Source organism: Coptis chinensis, chromosome 4, assembly GCF_015680905.1.
Source record: "Coptis chinensis isolate HL-2020 chromosome 4, ASM1568090v1, whole genome shotgun sequence".
In the NCBI taxonomy this organism is placed as follows: domain Eukaryota; kingdom Viridiplantae; phylum Streptophyta; class Magnoliopsida; order Ranunculales; family Ranunculaceae; genus Coptis; species Coptis chinensis.
In genome coordinates, this window is record NC_141459.1 from 102,223,351 (window position 1) to 102,247,328 (window position 23,978).

A 23,978-nucleotide genomic window follows, 5' to 3' on the forward strand; every position below is an offset into this window, starting at 1 on the left:
TTAAGCATAATACCAAGACTGGGTAGGCATTGGATCAATGTTTTGAAACCGAACTAGTGATCGAACCGATTTTTAGTTGAAATGGTTTTAATTGGTCAGACTGATTGACGCTTATTTAACAATTTTTTTAATAATTATAATAATAAAATGAATAAATACATGTTTCAATTCAATATTAATTGGTATTATAAATCAAAAAATTTTTTTACCGTAAACACATAATAACATGTTGGTTAGGAGTTTGGACTATCTTGTTTAGGTGTTAGGTTCAACCTTAGTCACACAAACCATGGGGTTAGTACAGAGCTCCCGCTCTAAAATCGCGGTTTGTTGGTTTTACCTTAAAAGCTCATTCAAACTGCGCTCTCAATTTGTTGAAATTGCGATCTCGATTTCTGAAACCACATTTTACACTTCCAAAGCAGTTGAGAAGGGGGGTTTTTTTTTTTCTTCAATAATAGCCCTGCTTTGAGAAGGTTTTTGACACTTTATTTGTTAGTTAAAGAACTTTGAGATGATACTTCTGAATACTAATCTTGGGATAGATAATTTTTGAAACAAAATGCATAGGCACAGTTGATGAATGACATAGTTTCTCACCTTTTTTCCTTATGCTAAGGTGTTCTACTTTTTTTTTTCCACCCAAGACCATATAATTTCCTTTGTCTGTACGTTGTGCTAGTGCTCTAGTTCCTTCAGGTTTCTTATCAACGTCATAAACAGCGGGAGAATGTGATCCGTGATGGTGGAATCCCTTAGACAATAATAAGGCCTTGTGCATTGACAGAGGAGCCAGCTGGAGCTGATCTCATTTTTTAGCAAGGAGACAATATTCCGGTATTCACATTCAATAAGCTCTTTTGACCCTTTACTTGCTATCTTGTAACTCATTAGGTTATTCTTTGAAGTATTAACATTATTGTTGGCCATAGTTAGAATTTATGTTTCATTAGATTTGGAAAATAGAGATTCCATGACTATGTTCAGTAGATAAAAAATGGTTGTTAATGCATGTATCTATTTTTATACACAAAGACAGTACATATACATGTGCAAAAATGTCAATAGAATGAGTTGGTTTGGGCTGGTTGCAAATAATGCTAGAATCATCATGAGGTATTGGGTACCATCACAACTTCACAACCACATAGAAAAGTCTAAATCAAAGAGTGGAGGTGTAGAGTCAAATAGAAAAGTAGGTAAACATAGAGAAGGTTAGTTTGGAAACACCATATACCTCATAAAAGCCGAAGATGTGGTATATATAGTATACTATAATAATTATTATAAAATCATTCCATTTCCAATTCAGTTGATTTAAACTTAAAATTTTCATACCAGAAAACTAAAGAAAAATAAAATAAAACAATCTAATAGTTTATGCTGAAAAAATAGAGCAAGCACTATCTTTCTGATATTTACTTTCATAATATAAGGAATATGTGTGATTATTATTGTTATTATCAGTGTGTGTGCTTATCCAACACTTCAAGGTTTTTTGCAGACTCAAGGGACAACAACATGTTAAATTCTAGGCATGTTTGTGTTTGAAATACATTACCGCTGCATACCTTTCCCCACAGAGTGAATATAGGTATTAAGATTGAATCAATACCTATTTTTTCCTTTGATTTTATTCTTGTCTTTCTTTCTTTGCTCTAGGTTTTGTAGAGAAAAAGGGATGTTTTTTTTTCTTTCATGTCTAGAGTGCACCTCGCTTCGGGATGTAGCGACTGCTTGTGACCAGTGTTTTGAGCTTTTGTGCCTCCGATGGGCTTAACCCTCCAGTGTTTTGGGCACTGCCAGATCCCGACACTGCTCCACCAATTTTAGCCCGAAATTCACTGTTTGAAAAGCTTTTACGAAATAGTATAAAAATAGGTTTTTTCTCAGAGAAACCTAACTTTTCCAAAACCAAGAAAAGAGAGAGATTATAAGAGAGCAATTCTTTGTGAGTTGAGTATTCATTATTTGTGAGTGAATTGAGAGACTTGTAACTGTTACTCGGACATCTAGTAAAGCTTGGAACTCCTTGGTGTGGGCGTAGGCAAATTCGCGAACCACGATATATCTCGTCTTGTGGTTTGTTCTTCTTTTACATTAATTGTTTTTACTTTATATGCTTGTTATTTGATATTGAGAAGTGTTGGGATATTGCTTGGAGGTGTTGAAGTCTTGTCTATCGAGAAGGATCGATCCTTGTGTTGGATTGATCCGTTTATTCAATGGGTAACATTGTTTCGCAGATCATATATTCACAACTATTGGTATCGAAAGCGTAGGTATCACGACCTAGGATTTTGAGTTTAGTGCTTTCGAAATTTGTGTAGACAAAGGTGTTCGATTAAATTCGAGGTGAAATTTTTTTTTGGGTTATTGTGTGTAACTTGAAAGATGGCTCCCAAGATGTCAAATGCAAGGTTTGAAGTAGAGAAGTTTAATGGGAAGAATAACTTTGGGATTTGGCAAGTCCAAGTTAAGGACATCCTCATCCAACAAGGTTTGCACAAGGCTTTAAAGGGATTAAATCTAAGGCGGTGAGTATGAGTAATGATGATTGGGAAGAGTTCGATCTTGAGGGCTTGTTCATCAATCCGGTTATGTCTTGCTAATGAGGTCATGTATAGTGTGATGGGAGAAAATACCGCTGCCGGCATTTGGCTCAAACTAGAGTCTATGTATATGACCAAGAGCATGCGAACAAGATGTACCTTAAGAAGCGTCTTTTATCGGTACATGATGGTCGATGGTTCAACGATGCAAAGAGCACGTTAGTGAGTTCCGTCGACGCCTAGCGGATTATTTGAATGTTGGTATGAAGATGGATGATGAGGATCAAGCGGCATGTTTAATATTCTCCTTGCGAAAGCTATGAGCATCTAATGACTACATTCATGAACGAGAGAAGTCGCCGATCTTGACCGAAGTTGAGTGCACTTCTTTCTTATGAGTTGATGAAGAAGACACGATGTGAGAATAGCATTGATGCAGGTCGGGGCTAGTGGCAAGAGGAAATTCATTATGAACGTAATTATTCAAGTAATGAGAATTCTAGGTCCAAGTCAAAGAAGCCTTTAAAACATGTACAGTGCTACAATTGCAATGAAAAGGACATTACACAAGTAATTGTCATCACCCGAAGAAAGAGAACAAAAGAGATGGTCAGAAGAAAGGTAAGGCAAAAATTGAGGCAAATTATGCTCGTGCTCGAAGAGGATGAGTTCATCTCTGTGTGTCCACACAAGACTATATGACCGAAAGGTGGATTCTTGATTCGGATGTTCCTATCATATGTGCCCGAATAGAAAGTGGTTTACTTCTTATGAGAGCATTGATGGTGGTTCCGTTTTAATGGGTAATGATGTTGCTTGTAAGACGGTAGGAATTGGAACTATACGGGTCAAGATGTATGATGGTGTAGTGAGGACTTTAACCGATGTGAGACATGTTCCTGAGCTAAAGAAAAGTCTTATTTCTCTAGGTACCTTGGACTCCAAAGGCCACAAGTTTGTGGGCGAAGGTGGAGTCCTAAATATTGTTAATGGCTCTTTAGTTGTTATGAAGGGTAAAAAATATGGAACCTTGTATACTCTGATAGGTAGTTCGGTGATAGGCGATGTAGCAGTGGGTGCATGTAGTAATGATTCTGAGTGCACTAAGATATGGCATATGCGTTTAGGGCATATGAGTGAAAAGGGTTTGTCCGAAGTTGTGCAAAGCGAGGGTTCTTGAAGAACTTGAAGAAGCCAAGTATGGGGTTACGTGAGCATCAAGCGCCTATGGGAAGTAGTGCAAAGTCAAGTTCAAGTCAAGCAAGCACACGACAACGGGCATCCTTGACTATGTGCATACGGATGTTTGGGGACCCTCCGGTGGTGGCTTCCAAGGGAGGTAACCGCTATTATGTCTCATTCATTGATGATTATACTCGCTATGTGTGGGTGTATATGATGAAATCGAAAGATGAAGTGTTTGGGACATTTAAGAAGTGGAAGGCAAAGGGTTGAGAATCGCATTACGGATAGGAAGGTAAAGACATTACGGTCCGACAATGGTAATCGAAGTATACCTATGGACCTTTCCAAGAGTTTCAGGCGTTAACAGTGGAATTGCCGCATTAATCGGATCGATAAGCACGCCACAATGAGAATGGAATGGCGAGAGAGGATGAATAGAACTTTGCTTGAAAGAGCAAGATGTTTATTGTCTAATGCCGCCTAGACAAAGAGTATTGCGCAGATGCGTGTCCATGGGCGTGTTCCGTATTAATAGGTCACCGCATACCAAAGCTATAGATTGCGGTGACACCTTATGAGGGTGGTGGTAACCAAACGGTGATTTAGTATTATTTTATGAGTGTTTGGATCGGCAGCCTTACTACCATGTGAGGGACATCAAGCTAGATCCTAGAGCTAAGAAGGCCATATTCTTAGTTTCGCAAAATGGGGTAAAGGGATATAGATTGTGGTGACTAGAAGACCACAAGTTCCCCGGGTCGCCAGAGATGTTACCTTTGATGAGACTTCCGTGTTATCTTCAAAGAAGTCGGAAGAAGTAGGAAAGAATGGTGAGTCTATGAAGTTCAAGCTCGAGCTTGAGTTGTCCGATGCGCCAGATGTTGGTTAGATCATGATGAGGTACCAAATCATGGAACCACACAAAGAACAGGAAGAAGAGCAAGAGCATCCGCGAACTTGTAGTGGTGACCCTAGGCCACGAGAGACAAGTTAAAGAAGTGCACAAGTATGGGCACGAGAAGCCGTGAAACACTATGGTCAGGTGGATTTAGTGGCATATGCACTGAATATCGAAGATGATGAGCCAGATAGCTTCAAAGAAGCTGTTAGAGATGCTCATTATAGAGATTGGTTGGTAGCTATGCAAGCAGAGATGGAATCTCTTGATAAAAATCACACATGGGACCTAGTTTTATTGCCAAAGGGCAAAAGGACTATCGGTAATAAATGGGTGTTCAGAAAGAAAGAGGTCCTTCCTGAGTCCGACAGTACTGGGTACAAGGCAAGAGTGGTAGCAAAGGGTTTTTCACAGAAGGAAGGAGTCGACTATAATGAGGTATTTTCCCCGGTGGTCAAACATACGTCCATTCGTGTGTTATTGAGTTTAGTTGCTCACTTCAACTTGGAGTTAGAGCAACTTGATGTGAAAACTGCTTTCTTGCATGGGGACTTGGAAGAAGAGATCTATATAAGACAACCCGAAGGGTTTGTCGTTGCTGAGAAAGAAGATTATGTATGCAAATTGAATCGGTCACTGTATGGGTTAAAGCAATCACCCAGGCAATGGTACAAGCGCTTTGACACATTCATGATGCAACATGAGTACACCCGAAGTAAGTATGACTGCTGTGTCTACTTTAGAAGGCTTCGTGGTAATGACTTCATCTATCTCTTGCTTTATGTGGATGACATGTTTATTGCTTCCAAAAGCATGGTGGAGATAGACAAGTTAAAATCTCAACTTAGCTCTGAGTTTGAGATGAAAGACTTAGGTGGAGCCAAGAAGATACTGGGCATGGAGATTGACAGAGATAGGAAGAAGCGGCGGATAGTTGTATCTCAGAAGAAATACCTTCAGAAAGTAATTTCTCGATTTGGTATGGAGAATGCAAAGTCGGTTTCTACACCTTTATTTTGGGCATTTTAGGCTTTTCGACTAAGTTCTCTCCCTAGTTGGTGGAGGAACAAAAGCATATGGCTAATGTTCCTTATGCAAGTGTCGCGGGGCAGTTTGATGTATGCTATGGTGTACACCGAGGATATTTCCTGTGCGATTAGTGTTGTAAGCGGTATATGGCAAATCCGGGAAGCAAAGATTGGGAAGCGATGAAATGGGTACTAAGGTACTTGAAGGGTACCTTGGATGTGGGATTAGCTTATGGTAGAGGCACTTGTTATGTCGAGTGGGTTTGTGAATTCGATTATGCGGTGATCTAGATAGACAACGATCGACCTTTGGTTATGTGTTTATGATGCATTGTGCACCGGTTAGTTGGAGGTCTATACTACGAGCTACTGATTTGCTCTATCTACTACCGAGGCAGAGTATATGGCGATGGCAAAGAGCAAAGTGAAAGAGGCACTATGGCTTCGGAGGTCTTCTAGATGATATGGGTATTGAAAGCGTAAGCGGTGTTGCTTTGTATTGTGATAGTCAGAGTGCTATTCATTTGGCGAAGAACCAAGTTCATCATGCTCGGACCAAGCATATTGATGTCCGTTATCACTTTATACGGGATGTCGTTGAGGATGGTGATGTAGCACTTGAGAAAGTGGACACCCATGACAATCCTGCTGATATGCTGACGAAAGTTGTCACCGGAGTTAAGTTCCAACACTGTTTGGACTTGCTCCAAATCCTACATGTTTGAAAGAGCCCTTTGTGGGCATGGCCCTTCGGGGCAGTTGACTGCGAGTCTTCCTTGCTGGATGTGTTCCTACTGGATGTGTTATTGCTGGATGTGTTCGGCTTGGTTTTATGTGTTAAAACCTCACCGAGGTGGAGAATGTAGAGAAAAAGGGATGTTTTTTTTCTCTTTCATGTCTAGAGCGCACGACCGCTCGGATGGGCTTAACTGCTGACCGGTGACTGAGTGTTTGAGTGCACTGCGCCCAATGGGCTTAACCCTCCAGTTGTTTTAGCGACTCAAGCGCCTCCGATGGGCTGACTGCGCTCCACCAATTTCAGCCCGAAATTCAATTTGTTTCGAAGCTTTTCCGAAATAGTATAAAAAATAGGTTTTTTTCAGAGAAACCTAACTTTTCCAAAACCAAGAAAGAGAGAGATTATAAGAGAGCAATTCTTTGTGAGTTGAGTATTCATTCTTTGTGAGTGAATTGAGAGACTTGTAACTGTTACTCGGACATCTAGTAAAGCTTGGAACTTCGCGGTGTGGGCGTAGGCAAATTGCCCGAACCACCTATATATCTCGCCTTGTGGTTTGTTCTTCTTTTACATTAATTGTTTTACTTTATATGCTTGTTATTTGATATTGAGAAATGTTGGGATATTGCTTGGAGGGTGTTGAAGTCTTGTCTATTGAGAAGGATCGATCCTTGTGTTGGATTGATCAGTTTGTTGTGGGTAACGTTGTTTCCGCAGTCATATATTCACAACAGTTTTGCTCTATTTTTTAATGTTCTACCATTGGTTGAAGCACGCTTTGATGTTCCTTTTGATACCATTGAAGCTATAAAGTTGAGAGTTTTAAGAAAGGTGAGTTTGATATAAGAAGTGGAGTTTTTGGTTTAGTAGGTTTTAGGCATTCAAAATTTAACTCGGCTGCTAGGTTTGAGAGTTTTAAGAAATAAGAAGTGGAGTTTTTGGTTTAGTAGGTTTTATGAATTTTGTTTTATTAGGATTCATATGAAAGCCTGGAAAGGTTTTTTTAGAAATTTGTTTGTAAGTGTGTTTTGATATCAGACTCGTGATTCTTGTGTATCAACTGGACCTTCTGTTATACCTTATGATTACCACATAAGTATGTTCCTGTTGACACTTTATGTTGATCAAGTCTCATGAAATTAGAAGTTTCGACCTTGCTGCAAATGCTCCCAACTTTACTTTAGTTATCTGTTCAAAGGGTCATTTTTAGATTTGCTTAGGCCGCAGCCAAGTTACTACATCAAGAAAAGTATCAAGCAGATAAAACTTTGCACATCTTGTTCATAGACATCGACAATTCATTTCCATCCTATTTTCAGCAATCATCAGTACATTATATGTTTCCATGATGTCAAGCATCTCAATGGTCAGCCCTTTCTTCTATCAAGGTGTGTCTCTTTGTAATATATTTGAATTTATACAATTTTACTGAACTATATTTTAATTGGAGTTGACTGAGGTATTTCTATTTTAAATTTGTAGATGTTCTTATTAAGAGCAAACATCTCTTGAATCTTGATCGCCGTTCAGCGAGCAGGCGTGCGAATCCCCTTAGTCAATTAATCAGCCAACAGGCGAGGAATCTAATTCTATAGGGATTGAATACGGAGCTTGGCAGGAGATTTCTTGTTTCTTTTCTTCTGTCTGTTAGCCATAGCTTGCAAGGGGCTTCCTGTGGGTTCAGTGGAGGCATCATCCGTACAACCACTTGGTTCAGCCTAACTTCCTTCCGTGGTTAGGGCCCTCTCACTGTAAGCTACTTCTGCTGTACTTGATCTAGAATTGTTGGCATTGACTACCTAAGCTGGGCTAGTTCAGCCTGCTTGGCTACATGATCCGGCGAATAAAGCCTGCCTACTATCCAGAGATGATGTAGTTGGAGAAAAGGGTTGTCATAACCTTTATTCTGCTTGGTCGAGTGATGACGAATAAGGACAGCTTCAACTTGGATGTCCCAAAAAACATTAATTAGCATTATCGTGCCTCTGTAGCTAACATATCTGGGACAGGCAACAACAAAGAATTCACCTATAAAACACCATCAGTAATGCATTTGTTTACCACTGACTTGGATAAGCTTCTCTGTACTTTGTGTCTTATCCCATCAGTGCTTAGATAGTGGGCATAAGCCTTCCAGATTGATCACTAAGGGTTTCACCAGTGACTCCTATTTTTGTTGCAGGCAGGTAGAAAGCTAACTACACACCATATTAGTAACGGTTATCTTGCGTTGACACAATTGCGTGACAAATATTAGTAACGGATATTTGTAACGGTTAATATCCGTTACTAATATTTGTCACGGTTGTCAAGTGTTACTAAAATTAATTTCAGTAACGGATACCTAACCGTTACAAATGTATTAGTAATGCTTTTTTTTTTTTTTTTTGCAAACCGCTGTGAATATATTAATATTAATATAAAGTTACATAGATAGGATTCCACCATAAGTAACAAAAGGAGATCTTTCTACACTCTAGGGGGATCTAAAGTATAACTGATTCGGTTTTTCTAATTTTGCAACAAAAGTAATAGAATATTCATTTCTTATGTGGTGGAGGTTTTTCGGTGCCCTTGTGGATGGCAGAGAGTGGTCCTGCATCATCCATTATGGTTTGTATTTTTTCTTGGATATCGTCTGCCATGGTTCATCACCATCCTCCGATATATCCTCATCATCAGCAAAGTCTGCCCAATTGACCGCTCTCAAAATAAAGTTGATTTCGTTCAATACATTAGAGAATGAGGACTTTGCTCTTGTTGTCGATGAGGAATATGAATCTAGAACTCTATTTATCCTGGCTTGAGCTCCAATAGCATCTTCATTTGTAGAGATAAAGTTAGGCGCTATGTTGGGTGAAGTCCCATATGCCATCGGGGAAATGAATGTTCCAACCGATTTGTAGATACATTCAGGACCTGTAAACCCACCGCCTCTTCGTTAGGGGATCGGAAGTTAGTCACTATGTTTGGAGTAGAGTCATTTGAAACTAGAGAGATTGGGATCCCCTCTACTGGATAGTTTGTCGGTGTTATTTGAGTCACTTTCTGCAATGTATCCTCATCAAATAAAGCCACCGTTTTGACCATCTTCTGAACTCATTGAAGTCTTCTTTGGACTCACCGTTCTGCCGCCGCCTTGGACTCACTTTTTGCACCCCCCAACTAGTGTATCTTGAGGGTCCATCACTTTCTCCACTATTGGACTCACAGGCCTTCGAATTTCCTGAATTTCCATATCCTGACTTTCCTCAACTTCCAGCCCTTCAAATCTATTTTGAAATTGAGTTTCTTTTTTGTAGCCGATCGGTGGGTTTAGGAATCAGATTGCTTCTTTGTCTCATTGGTTTCACCTTGCTTTTGTTTTCGTCCCTCTTCTTTTTGAGTTTTCTCTCGCCAAATTTTCCGTTGGTGGAGTGGAATCAATTACCACCTCTTTGTCCTTGTTCATTGCTCATTTTAACTTCCTGTGATTCTCAGAACGTGTGTCCCAAGTATTTTGCAATGTATGCACATCTTGGGCAGCTTTCCAACCTCCACAGTTTGCCAGAATTTCACCTTCTTAGTCTTGACGTAAATTAGCTCCGGTATTACTTCCGAGAGATCAACATCCACTATTATATGGGCATAATACCCATAATCCCTATTCAGAGTTCTCTCATCTATCTGCATTGGGGAGCCTACTCCCTAGTAATGGTCATAAGCTGCGGCAGGGCTCCCGATTCTCGACTTAGTCCTGGGAGTCTTATCCCTACCAAGGCATGGGATTGAAGTTGGCTTTCTGGACAGACGTTAGGCGTCCATTGACTGATGCTCATAATATTTTCCTCAAAATCCCAAGCTCCTTTCAACCATACCTTGTTAAGGTCTTCTACAGTGGAAAATTTTAGGAAGAGATATCCTTTGCTAATTGGAGTGATAAGCCATTCACCTTTGGCCGCCAGATTTTTTTCGCTATAATTCGAACTCTCCCTATTGGGACCTTCTGCAAATCAATTATGCCCACCAAACAGTTTACAATAGAGCAACCCTTGTTCATACACCTTTTCAGGAATGGTGATGGCAGGATATTCACCCATCTTTTCCGGTATAGAAAGTTCATAGAATTCCACCGGCTGTTGGTTTTGTTGCTTGGTTGCCTTTGCATAAGAAAGTTGTTTTCTTTGTGCGGCCTCCTCCTTTCTAAATCCCGACCACCACTTGTGTCAACCGAGAGTAGCGATGCGGATATGTGTCGGTAACCTTGGTTTTTCGAACTTCGAGATATCCATTTGGTGTCTTTTGTTTTTGAGCTCGCTATTTGTTGCTTGATGAAGATTTTTTATCCTAAAACGAGTTGAACTCGAAAAGAAAGAAGATAAGGGTTTCTCGCCAAACGAATTTTGCTATATTTGGTGCGAAAAAGAGTATTGGATCATGGAGACTACTTACATTATTTCACAACCTATCTGTCACGCCCCGAGACCCAACACACATCCCGAGGACGTGGAATGAATCTCGAGGCCGACACCTATCCCGATTCTACCGAAATTTCGGCAGAGTTTCCTTTGTTTGATCGACATTCGTAAACCCTAAAACCTGTCATAAACCTGTCATAACCTGAAAATCCTAACTACAACCTTCCAACAACCATATATATACAACCCAACCTTCTAAACCACATTACATCCATCCACCACTGTGCAAATGTAACTGCGACTTGAATACATCAAATATTACATCAAAATGAGCGAAGCTCTCTCTATATATACAACCAAAATGACTAGACTATTACTATACAACCAAAAGAAAAGAGCTATGCTCATTATATACAGCAAAAGAATAACCTAGATTATTTCTATACAGCCCAAAATATAAACTTGACTCTGTCTCTCGTCAAGCATAAGGGAATCCTCCCAAATCACCATAACCGTCATCACTAGGGTTAGGGAAACCCTCCTCCGCAACTGGCTCGTCTGAAATGTTAAGTAGGATGAGCAAACAACTATGCCCAGTAGAAACGCACATAGCCAATAAATAGACTACTTATAACAAAACAGTTAAAACATGCAGGTTTTTATAATAATATCAAAATATCGTGACTATACAATAAGTCACTAGCTAGCATAAATCATATCGGCATGCTTCTTTAATATTCAAAATATAGCTTTCACAACCATCATACAACTATTGTGGCCGCTGCATCCTATTAGAATGGTGAGGGTACGACTGGTACTCAATGATCCGCGAGCAATCTCGGTTCAAGACTTCCCGGCAGGAACCATGCACCGTTGTTTTCCTGATTTTACCGGCAGGGAGCTGAAATGCCGTTGTTGTGTTCGTACACACAAAATCCCCAAAGCTTTTAGGGCTCAGGTGGGCCCTGTGACCACGACCCCCATACGAGCTGTCACCTAACTTACGGTGGTCAACCGTTCGACGACTACAGACTGCTCAGGATCCTGACACACATCCGAGTGGACTAAACTCTCACTCGCCTAAACCTAAAACCTCATCGAGGTAACATGTAACCCCACACAAGCTAATCACCATACTGGTGACACGCATAAACATGGTTATCTAGAAAAGTAGAAAAGGAATTCCCGGACTACATCCGGTGATGCATCCCTTTAAAGGTGGCCCACCACCTCGAAGGTGGTGTACACCAGTTGGAATCCTAGAGCTTACCGCCCCGTCTCGAAATCGACAGCGGTTCCTTCTTTATAGGAATTCACAGTTCCTTTTCTAAATCCCTCGTGATAAACATAGTAATATCTATATATATATACTCAGATACCGATTGTTTTCAAATACTCTAATTACATATCTAGTTTTTCTTTTAAACTGTTGATTATGTAGGTGTGAGTTCTGGATTTCCCACCATCAAGTAAAAGCAACCTATGACACCCAAACGGTCATAGTAAATAACCACCGATGATTCCCAAACGGATTTAATCATCGTGAATAACAACCATTCCGGGAAAATCCAGAACCTCGCACCTAGTTACAAAACAACGGGTAATCCTTACCCGCGATTTCAAAATCCATCTCTCCGTCTCCCCATCGAGACAAGAGACGCGAACCTTTCCCAAAACGGTTTTCTTCACTTTTAACAAAGAAAACAATCCTCGCACGCTACCCGATTTTGAAAACCCATTTCACACCTAAAGCTATCTATATATATAGTTTATATCGAGGAAATCTGAAAGCTGCAAAACATGAATATCATATATATACATGCATGGTTGATACGCAACTATCTATTTCCTATTTTAAACAATTCAAATCATGCATGAAAATAAGCAGGCTATATATTGGTATGTAGGTTCCTACCTTAGCAAGCTCCTTCTCCTCAAGCCCACTTAACCAAATCGAACCAGCTTAACCGAATCCAACTCCTATAAATCATATAAGCCCAATCGTAAATCTATTAGAACCCGAAGAAGACAATTAATATTTCCTTTCAACATAAGTCGAGAGAAATAATTACTCGTTGATTATATTAACCACTAAAGTAATTATTAACGCATTTACCCTTCTAGTTACCAAAAGTTTTTGTTCTAGACTGCTATAGGCCACCACAAACCGTTCTGAACAATACCGACAGCTTCTTTGTCAGGTGATCGACTACTGTGCCATTTCCAGTTCTTACATATATTTTCTCAAGAACTTAACCCTTTAGATGCTTCAGATTCACTCTCCTCCCATCCCACACAATTTCCATTTGTAATAAGATCCCAATCCAATTCCAAATTTCCACTACAACCCATTCCACCCTCTTCGGTTCATATCAAATCTAATTACAATTACTGTCGTGTTTCTTATCAATCGTGCATTACTGAATCAAATCCTAAACAAGTTTAGACTAACATAACTTCTTTAAATTAAAATGAATATAGCAATTCTTACCGAGTCAGCAAGCGAAAATCGCTCCTAGCTTGCTGCTCCACTTTGTCTCCTCCCACAGCTATTGTCGACCTAACAACCACCCAATTTCAATCATCCTTCATCAATACAACCAAATAGAACGAAATCGAGTTCAAATTATTTGATTGAGGCAAAACTAACTCACCTCTTATCTCGATTTCGCTTCGGTATGCTCGAATTCACTTCTACTCCAATTGCTACTGCCGAAATACCACACCCCCGTCCAATATTTCCATCAATACATCCCCAACTATCGACGTCGAGTTCAAACTAGTTGTTTGGAACAATTAAACTCACCCGGCAGCGACGGTACGAAGAAATTCCACTCGATTTGAATCTTCACGCTTGGTTTTAGTGTTACTACGATTAGGTGTGAGGAATTGTTGGTTTGAATCGATGGGAATCGATGGGAATTGAGAGAATTTTGGTTTCTCTCTCCTAGGGTTTTTGAAAGGGGCGAAAATTGGGGAAGAAGAAGGTAGGTGCGATTTTTTTGATTTCGCGATTTCGTTTTTTTTTTTTTTCCTATTTGGGCCGATATATTTAGGCCCAAGCCCAATATATTACAATTAGGCTTAAGGTCCTCGCACTCCTAACCGCCAACTCGCTTGACGTCAAAGGTCGTAATTATTTTTCCGCCCATCCCGCTAAGTTTAATTTTCTATATTCTATCTCACCGCAGCTATAACAATAACCCACTCATGCGTGTAGGTCGTTGCTTCGTGCGGCTGCCTCAAGACGCAGTAAAACCGCTTAATCGGCATTCTCAAATTTTTGATATGGTCGCTACCTAACGTGACTTATGAGTCGGAGTTAAGTTCCAGTAAGTTACGTACGTTTGAAATATAACCCCGACGACCAATTTACATAAATGACCCTAGATTTATTATGAAATTTACAAAAATACCCTTAACAAGAATTTGAGTTTTTACACTATCTCCCAAAATTTGTCCCCATTACCAAGTTAGTGGAACCTATCTTACTATAAGTTAGTGCGAAAAAGAGTAACGCTTGCTAATTTAGTTTGCAACTGATCGATTGTTGGCAATTATCCATTTGTAATGGATACTCATCCATTACTAAATCTGGAAGCATCTGAAAAAAAAAAAAAACATTTAGGTTACCTACACCTACTGCTTCTAGTATACATCCCACATATATTATATAACCTTTCCATCCCATCCCATTCCATTAAAAGGCTGCTAAACATATACACAATAAGCAAAAATAGCAAGAAAGAAAAGCACTTAAACCAAATGTATTCCATAATTCATTCATATGTACAAGTCTTAACTCTAATTACATTTTATTCAACAATGAAAAAATATCCAAAAATATAATAACAACTAGTAAAATTCATTAAGCCTTTTGTAAACAAAATTCACGGATATAATAAGTCCTAGTAGCTCTCAAAGGAAACATTTGATCTCTTATATCACATCGGATCGGTTTGTGACCTTTACGATCATACTTAAAATAAGGAAACTAAGAGTTTGCCAAACTTTCAACATCTACAGAGTTGTAGTATGATTAGAGAAATATATATTGGCTAACACTCCAATCAATTGAAGGTTCACACGTAATTACACATCGAACCTAGATGGAATCATGTCCGTGGTTATTGATTTGACTAATGAATCTTGGCTATTGTACATGATTGGTACGGATGAGCTCGGGAGATAAGGTGCCCAATCAAATATAATCTTATAATTAAGTAGAGTAATAACTATTACTTATCAAAAAAAAAAAAATATATATATATATATATATATATATATATATATATATATATATATATATATATATATATATATATATATATTGAATCAAACACTTATGCCGGGTCAATAAGGAAACTAACATACTATCTAGAGTGGTTGAAGGATCGATGCCAATGAGAGGTCATTTTGTGAGCACATTCGGTCATACAATCGTGTAATGCTTTCACAAGCCTTGGTGTTAATCACGGACATCGTGTATTGCATGGGCGTGGTCCAATGTCATTTGTTATACACGAAGGACTCTACCATAGAGTCGGATCACTACTGGCAGATCCAGGAAGGGATCTTGTATATTCACAGCTTTACTTTTATGATGGAAATGAGGCTTTGAATCACCTCCTTCGTTGGAATCCTCATTTGTCATGAGACATCTTAAAAATCATTCAAGACACTCTTATTCAGTAAACCGACTTCTACAAGTTCTATAAGAATGCTTTTGAGATTTTAAATTCAAATGGTTCTGCAAACAACAAGATTTTTCGGCCCATCTTCATTACTGACTCGGTAGTGAACGATGACAATATAACCTTCCGTCTACAGAGGAAATTGTTGTGGTATTACCAGGTAATGGGAATGAGGTTGATAGCTTGCGAGATATTGTTCTTCGTTTGAGAGGGGGAGGGTTAGAGAGGATAAGTGAGTGTAATCCCATTTATTTGCCATTGTATTATGTTCTTTTATTTCCTCGAGGAGAACTCGGATGGTCTCCTGATCTACGCCGATGGGACGTCATAAATAATCGTCCAACAGATGTGTGTTTGACCCAGACGCAGTACTATGCTTATCGTTTGTTTGATCGCCAGATAGAATATTCAACGATCTTGCAGGTAGGGCCTATATGCCAAGAATTTGTTGTTGACGGTTGGGCTTCAACCAAACAGAACAAGTTGCACTATTTCAGAGATCATCAAGCTGAGATTCATGCAGAGTTGTATTCAGGATTGACAGATGTTGCAACACAGGGATTAAATCTAGATCAAGTAGGCCAGTGTTTTATTCTGTCATCGTCTCATACAGGGAGTCTAAGGCATATGTATGAGATTTATCAAGATGCAATGGCGATCACACGATACAATAAACATCCAGATGTCTTTGTTACACTACAAATCTAAATTGGCCATAAATTCAAAATGAGCTTAAGAGTCACCATACAACATCTGATAAACCTGTGTTGGTCGCCCGAGTATTTGAGATGAAGCGAAAAACGATAATGAATGAAATCTTAAAAAATGACGTGTTTGGACGTGCAGTGGAACATGTTTACACCATTGAATTTCAAAAACGCAGCCTCCCACACATGCACGCTCTCATATTCCTTCAACATGAGGATAAGATTCACACCACTGAACAAGTGAATTGAATAGTTTCTGTCGAGATTCCAGACCCAAACACTTAACCTGCACTCTTTCAGACTGTTATGAAGTGCATGATATATTCATGGTCCGTGTGGTGTTGAAAACCTAGAAGTGTCGTGTATGCAAGATGGCAAGTGTAGGTTCCATTATCCACAAGAATTTGTTGAAAAGACAACGATGGATCGAGAAGGGTACCCTCTTTATATGCATTGCAACACAGGAAAAGTGTACAATGTCAAAAGCAAGATAAGAGGTGAGCATATATACCGTTGACAATCGAAATGTCGCTCCGTACAATCCGTATCTATCTGAAATGTTCAACTGTCACATTAACGTTGAAGTATGTGCATCAATTTGGGCGGTCAAATATATCACTAAGTATATTTACAATGGATTTGACAAAACAACTATGGTGCTAACTGGAGTGAATGACGAGATCCAACAATACATCGACGGGAGGTATACTGAACCACCAGGAGCTGTGTGGCATCTATTAGAGTTTAGAATGCACAAAGAGATACCAAATGTTGTTCGCTTGGTAGTCCACTTGCCTGGAATGCATCGAGTTATTTTATAAAGCAACAGAACCGATGGAATAAATTATTGCTCGAGCTAAGCTTCAGAAATCAACTCTAAATGCATTCTTCGAATGTTGTGCTAAATATCCACATGCCACAAAGTACACTTATCAAGAATTCCCTCAATACTTTGTTTATGACAAGTCTGAGAAAATTTGGACACCCAAGAGCAAAAGTTGTTACGCTATTGGTCAGATATATTTTGCAAGTCCAAATGCAGGTGAACGGTTCTATCTTCACTTGTTGTTAACTGTTGTAAAGGGCCCGCAGTCATTTGAATCATTGAAATTTGTAGATGGTGTCCATATAGTACATTTAGAGCTGCATGTATAGCACGAGGACTGTTAGAAGATGATGAGGAGTGGAAACAGTGTTTAAAGGAGGCAGTTGTTATGCAAACTGGGTATCAACTACGAAGACTTTTCAGTGTTATCCTTCAAGAGTGCACTCCAACACGTCCAAAACTATTGTGGGATAAATTTGCATTACAAATATGTGATGATCTTGCACCCAAGATGAAAACATTGTTTCTTATTTCAAATCCATCCGGACGACCAAGTAAAAAGACTACGATTTATTTTATTGGATCAAATCCTTTTTGAGAGTGGTAAGAAGCTTTCCGATTTCCCAGACATGCCACTACCAAGAGAAAATTGGAATAAGCTAAGGTAGTTGGTAATACACTTATTTTGGAGCAACAACAACTTCAGTATGAGGGACTACAATAGGTGGCAAATGATAATGTCAATCGTCTCAATGAAGAGCAACACCAAGCTTTCAATGCAGTGACGGATTCTGTGCACAATGCTAAAGGAAATTTATTTTTCTTAAATGGAGCCGCGGGTACTAGAAAAACATTTCTATACAATACAATTACAGCATCATGTCATAGTATTGGTAATATTGTGATTATGGTGGCTTCTTCTAGAATTACGTCTTTATTATTGTCCGGATGCCGAACTGCCCACTCAACATTTAGGTTACCACTAGATGTGTTAGAAGACACAGTATGTGGATTTGGTAAAGAATCATTGCAAGCCAGACTTTTCAAAGAAACGAAACTTATTATTTGGGATGAAGTCCCCATGCAACATAGACACTGTGTAGAAGCTGTTAATCGATCGCTTCCAGTGATATATGTTGCAATAAGCAGCCATTTGGTGGAATCACCGCGGATTCTCTGAGGGCATTTTAGGCAAACTTTGCCTATTATACCGAAAAGGTGTCCGTGAAGAATTTGTCATTTGCATCATTGAGACGATCTCCGCCCGAGACATGTGGAAGTCTTGCATCCCGGTTCAAAAACATGCGGCTTGATATGACAGAGCCGGATAACATCGACTTTGCAAACTATTTGAAAGAGGTAAAATATCTACTTTAACCATTTATTTTTAACTATATTTTTGCAAATACTCTTACATAGTAGCTCATCGTCTAAGTTTAACTGATTTGTTAAGATTGGAACGAATCTGAAAGATATGGTATAGCTTCCATCTGGGATACGACATTGTAGAAATCTCAAAGAACTCATTTACTCTGTGTACCCAAATTTAAACAAGGAGGGCATAACTTCAGCTGATTTTCTAAGAGAGCGTATTATTCTAGCTGCACGTAATAACGATGTCAAGGAAATCAATGACACTGCCTTAAAATTGTTTACTGGAGATGTTATTAAATATTTAGCAGCAGATAAATCAGTTGAAAAAGATGGCAACTCTCCCGCGAATGGAGGTCATTATCCAAGTGCGTTTTTGAATTCACTTGATCCCTCAAGTTTACCTCATTTCCAACTAAAGCTAAAATGTGGGAGCCCAATTATCTTTTTGCCGTAAATATAGCACCAAGAAATGGACTTTGCAATAGAACACTAACTAATAGTTCTTCAATGTGCTCCTAAAGTGATTCGGGCTAGGATTTTAACCGAGACAAAGCAGTGAGCGGTACTTCTCCCGAGAATTTCTTTGACACCTTCATCTAATGACATGACAATTCCAATGACACGTCAATTCCTGTAAGACTCAGATAACAACCTCAATTTTAAACAACATAAATTACATTATTTGAATTCAAAATAACTATTATATTATGAAGTCTAACTTATTCTAGAATTTGTTTGGCTATTATTGATTTTTCAAAATTGTTTTTACTTAAATTTGTTTGTTAGAACTTTTGTGGGTATTTTAGAATCATTTTGGGCTTGAAAACATTGTTAAAATGTACCCATTCATATAGGTATGGACTTTGGGTGTTTTTAGACCTATTTGAGGCCCATAGGTTAACTTAAACAGACTTAAAATATTAAATAAACAATACCTGCGAATTTTCTCTATAAAAATATTATTATTCAAAAACAAAACCCTAGCCTCCATTAAAAAGAATATTTTTTATTGAAAGAAATAAAAAGAAAGGGAAGAAGAAGAAAAGGGATTGGAGAAAATGAAGAATGAGTATTCTTTTGCAAATTCAATTTCAGGTGAGTAGACATATTTTTATCAAAAAATATATATATAAATTATTTTTATGTGATTTTTATCTTGTTTGCTTCATAATTGTTTCTTCATCATTTTATAAAAGTTTCATCTTTAATTATGAACGTTTGATATTTGTTTTGTAATTTCAATTGTCATTTGGAACGGTGATATGTTTGCAGAATTCTGCACAAGTACTGACTTGTGACTTAAAATCGACTAATTAGATGATATAACTAGTTTTACGACAGAACTAAACAATTTTAGTTCTCTGAATTATCTTACATTTCCAATTGGCCTTAAATTATTCCAATTTATATTCTATTTGATGTGAATTTTACAAGAAAGTGCGTCATAAATTTTAATAGCAGAATTTAAGTTGTTGGGTCTGTTCCATCACATAGTTTAGTGGTACCCTAAACTATGTGATGGAACCACATAGATTGGAATCAAGCTTTCGTAGTTTTATCAATCACATTGTCAAAGTCAAAGTCCATCAGTGCTAATATATATTATTGCATAATACCACGCCAAATCTTTAGCTACCAATATACGCTCTTTTAAATCATGGGGTAGGAACTAAAGGTTGGGTTGTATCTTTTAATAAATGAGTCAACGAGATAATTAATAAGCAAAGTAAAAAGATTGATTTTACGTATAACTGAGTTATTGCATATGAATATTTATGTATTATGATGTACATGATTTCTTATAAGAAATATATACGTGGTTGGTGTGAGTTGATACTCACGAGAGATGAATGTATTCGCTAGTTGTGATTTTTTCTCGCTTCTAAGTAAGGCGAAAGTGGTTAATTAGTAAAATATTGATTTTAAGTATGATGAAGTTATTGCATATGAATATTTATGTATTATGGTGCACATGATTTCTTACACGAAATATATACGTAGGTTCTGTGAATTGATACTCACGAGAGATGAATTGAATGCTAAGCAGTTAATATCGGATTAAATCACCGATTAATCGTATATCGGTAGTTAAGCGATACGTTTTATACCGATTTCTCAGTTATTACTCCGCTAGCGATTTATTCGGCCGAGACAACCGAGAAAACCGATTTCTTGTACAAATCAAAGAACATTAATACTGAGTAGTTGAGAATGCTCCCAGTGACCCACGTCAGCCCCCCTTTTTTCTCTCAAACTGACACATCAGATTTTTCTTAAAAAAAGTAAATATACGCTCTTTTTTGTAGATTTCAATTGTTCGTAACTGAAAATAGATAAAAACCCCATTTTTAAATCTTATCTCCATTCTCCTAAATCTTATCTCTATTCTCTCCATTCTCTATTCTCTCCATTCTTAAATCTTATCTCCATTCAAAAAGAAACCTTAAACACGACCTTAAACACAACATCTGATGTTTCTGGAAAAATAATCCAGACCCCTCTTAAGAATGAAAGCCTAGCGGTATTATTTAATCAATGAATTCAACATCAAAAATATATGTTATTGCCTTCTATTAGTTTATGTTCAAGTATTACTAGAGTTATTGTGGTTAGTTAAGGTGACTACGTGGCTCTCAAACGAATAGTCTCTGCCCTACCCCGTTTACCCAAGGCTGGTGAGGTTAACACCGAAAATGAATCTGTTGTCTGCCGAAGCTTCAGCTGATGTTGTCTCACCTGCAATAGATCGTCGTGGATGTCCCCGGCCGTGAGACTCCATTATGTTGTTGTCGTCCTCGGTGATGCCACTTCGCGGAGGTTCTTATGGCAGCAGGTGCCGATTGGAGCCTTGAGAATGAGCATGGTTGGAGTGCTCTTCAGAAGCCGTGCACCCGCGAGGATTCCATTGCCATGATTATTGCACGCCACTACCAACCCTTTGCCTGGGCCAAATGGTGTCGCCACCTACCCATGATTGTATCTTCTCAGAGGCGATTCGTGATTTCTATATGGAGATAACATTCCATTTTCGTGAGCTCACCATCCCTTTCATAGGTCGATTGCCCCATCGACACCTATCGCATTTGGAAGCGTGGTTCGAATTTACGGCCGATATGACCTTTGCCGGCTTTGATGGATTCCGTCAGATCGGCCTCGACCAAACATTCCTCTTCCTTGGAGATGGTATCGATTCGCATAATGGTACTAGATCTTTAGCCCCGTGTTCTTTGATTGTTCTTTCTCACAAGGAGAAAGAAATTACAAATGCCCTTGAAGGTGCTTTGGGGCATGACCAACGAGTCCGGTTGCACATGAGGTAGCTTTGATGTCTCGGACTAACATGTATAGGCCTGGAATCGATGTTACCAAGCGTAACTCAATCCACAATTAAGTTGGCGCCGACAAGAGAGAACCGAGATGGTTGGAAGTTGGAAGGCAAAGGTCTATGATATGCTTCCACGTTATGGTCGGTGTAAAGTCAAGGAGGGTTCCCGGTGCAATGACCGACGAGGAGCTTTTTGCAGCAGAGAGTGAGGAGAGGGTGGTAAATGGTGCCCATAACGTTGAAGAGTATGATGATGTTTTGACACCGAGGAGAGGATGCAATTAGATTCGCTCTCCTCGCGATGGGCAATGCAGATGATATTGGTGATGCCGAGGATCGTGTGGCATTTGATGGCCAAGAGAATGGTGTAGTGAGTGGTTATGAATATGTTGAAACAAATGGTGTTACCAAAGAGAAGAAAAGTTGGTTTGGGTGGAACAAGAAGGGGGAAAGAATGGAACGTAAGACCCTCGATGACTCAAAGATCCTAAAGAAGTTCTCAAAGTTAGCACGAAATGTTAAACTTAAAACGGTTGATTATCGAGGTCATTGTCCGAGTTGCAGCAGGAGGATATTATCACCACTCTATGGCCAAGAAGACCAAATTCTTAAAAGCTAAGAAAGCCAGCTGGAATGTTGTACCATGTGCACCCCCCTATGATAAGGCTCCTTTTAGAATAAGCTAAAGCAGTTCACCTCCACTGGCCATTTGCTAATAGAACCAAATATCTTCAGGACCTCAAATCACAAGGCCCGGCAGCTAGCTTTGCCCCAGTTGCTAAGAAGCAAACATCTTTCAGATTAGGGGTGGTCCGACAGATTTTAGTTCGAACTTCTGTAATTTTAGTTTTGAAAATTCTTTTTGTGTAATTTATCACATAGTAAGACCGTTCGATTGAATGTGAAATGGAACTTTCGATCAAGTATGATATTGGTAGACACTCCATATTTTAGTTTCGACATATATCGTAACAATAGAGTAGTTAGTTCAAGCTAAAGGAATTACCAATGGAAGTAACAAGCACAACTTCTTGAATTGATGCATGAATAAAAACTACATAATCACTAACTAATCGGGATGGTAAACATGGTTTGAAAGTCATCCGTAAGATAGAGCATTCCTAATGGTCATATGCGACTAATAGCATTTTCTAATAAGAGAAATCGATTCAATTGGAACAAATTGATCAGCAACAATTTTATTTCCAAACTAATAAAATTGGTAAATCAAACCGGTAGTCAATCTTAAAATGAGTAGAAGTGATCTCATTTGAGACAATAATACTACTACAATTGATCTCATTTGAGTCTATGTCTATTGAGATTATCAATCCTTGAATCAACACCATTGCATGTTCTCGCTCTATTACTTCTCCTACTCGATCTTCTTTCTTAAGTGTCCTAACCACGAAAATGTTTCCCTATACATACTCTGCCATTTTACTCCGAACGCAGGTTAACTACCAAACCTGTCAAATCAAACATAAAACATTCAATTCAACAAAAATAAAAATTACGAGAAAAACAAAAAACGACGAGTAAATGATATAAAGGGAACAACCTCTTCATCAGATTCATCCAAATCAATATACTTCGTAAGAACTTCAACCAAATATTCCATGCAGTTCAAGAAACTTAATCCTTCAAAGTTTTCCCTATAATACGCGCATAAATTATCCGCTTCATTATCTTTATAGCATACGAACGAATACCAATACTTCACAAAACAATAAATTAAAAATTAAAATAATAATAATAATAATAATAATAATAAACATCAAATTAATAACATTATAAGTAAAAAAAAAAAAAAATAAATTACAAAAAAAAAAAACTTACTCATATAATCTGTTCCTCATCCTTAGAACCGACTGATGAGTTTCACTATTCGCGTAAACATTAGATTCACCACGGTGTATACAACACCTCTTCTGCTTGATTTTTTTAATGAGATATTCAAAAAAATAAAAAACAGTCATACACTCATAATTATATCATGCATGCGATTTGGCAGACCATTTGTCTTTTGGAGAACAAAAAAAATTACGAAATTTACAAGAACAATCACTACAAAACATTAAAAAAAAAACAGAGAAATTAGTAATCATAACAAATATAAACATGTAAACATAAAACAAAAATAACTCAACTTACACTTCCATTTCGAACAAATTGCAAGAAAACCTGAAGAAAAAAATGGTACATTCAATATATCATGTATCAAAATAAACACATACAAGTATGTATTGAAGA

General features: G+C 38.3%; 1 long non-coding RNA gene and 1 pseudogene across 1 annotated transcript; one reads left to right on the forward strand and one right to left on the reverse strand.

Moving 5' to 3' along the window:
- Positions 1 to 16,621: 16,621 nt before the first annotated feature.
- LOC147506392 (uncharacterized) lies at positions 16,622 to 22,344 on the forward strand (annotated as a pseudogene).
- Positions 22,345 to 23,062: 718 nt separating this feature from the next.
- On the reverse strand, positions 23,063 to 23,690 carry LOC147506393 (uncharacterized). The gene is made up of 3 exons (XR_015220810.1): positions 23,565 to 23,690; positions 23,287 to 23,380; positions 23,063 to 23,194 (listed from the first exon to the last, which is right to left on the reverse strand). It is a non-coding gene; the product is annotated as an uncharacterized LOC147506393 (long non-coding RNA).
- Positions 23,691 to 23,978: the final 288 nt, after the last annotated feature.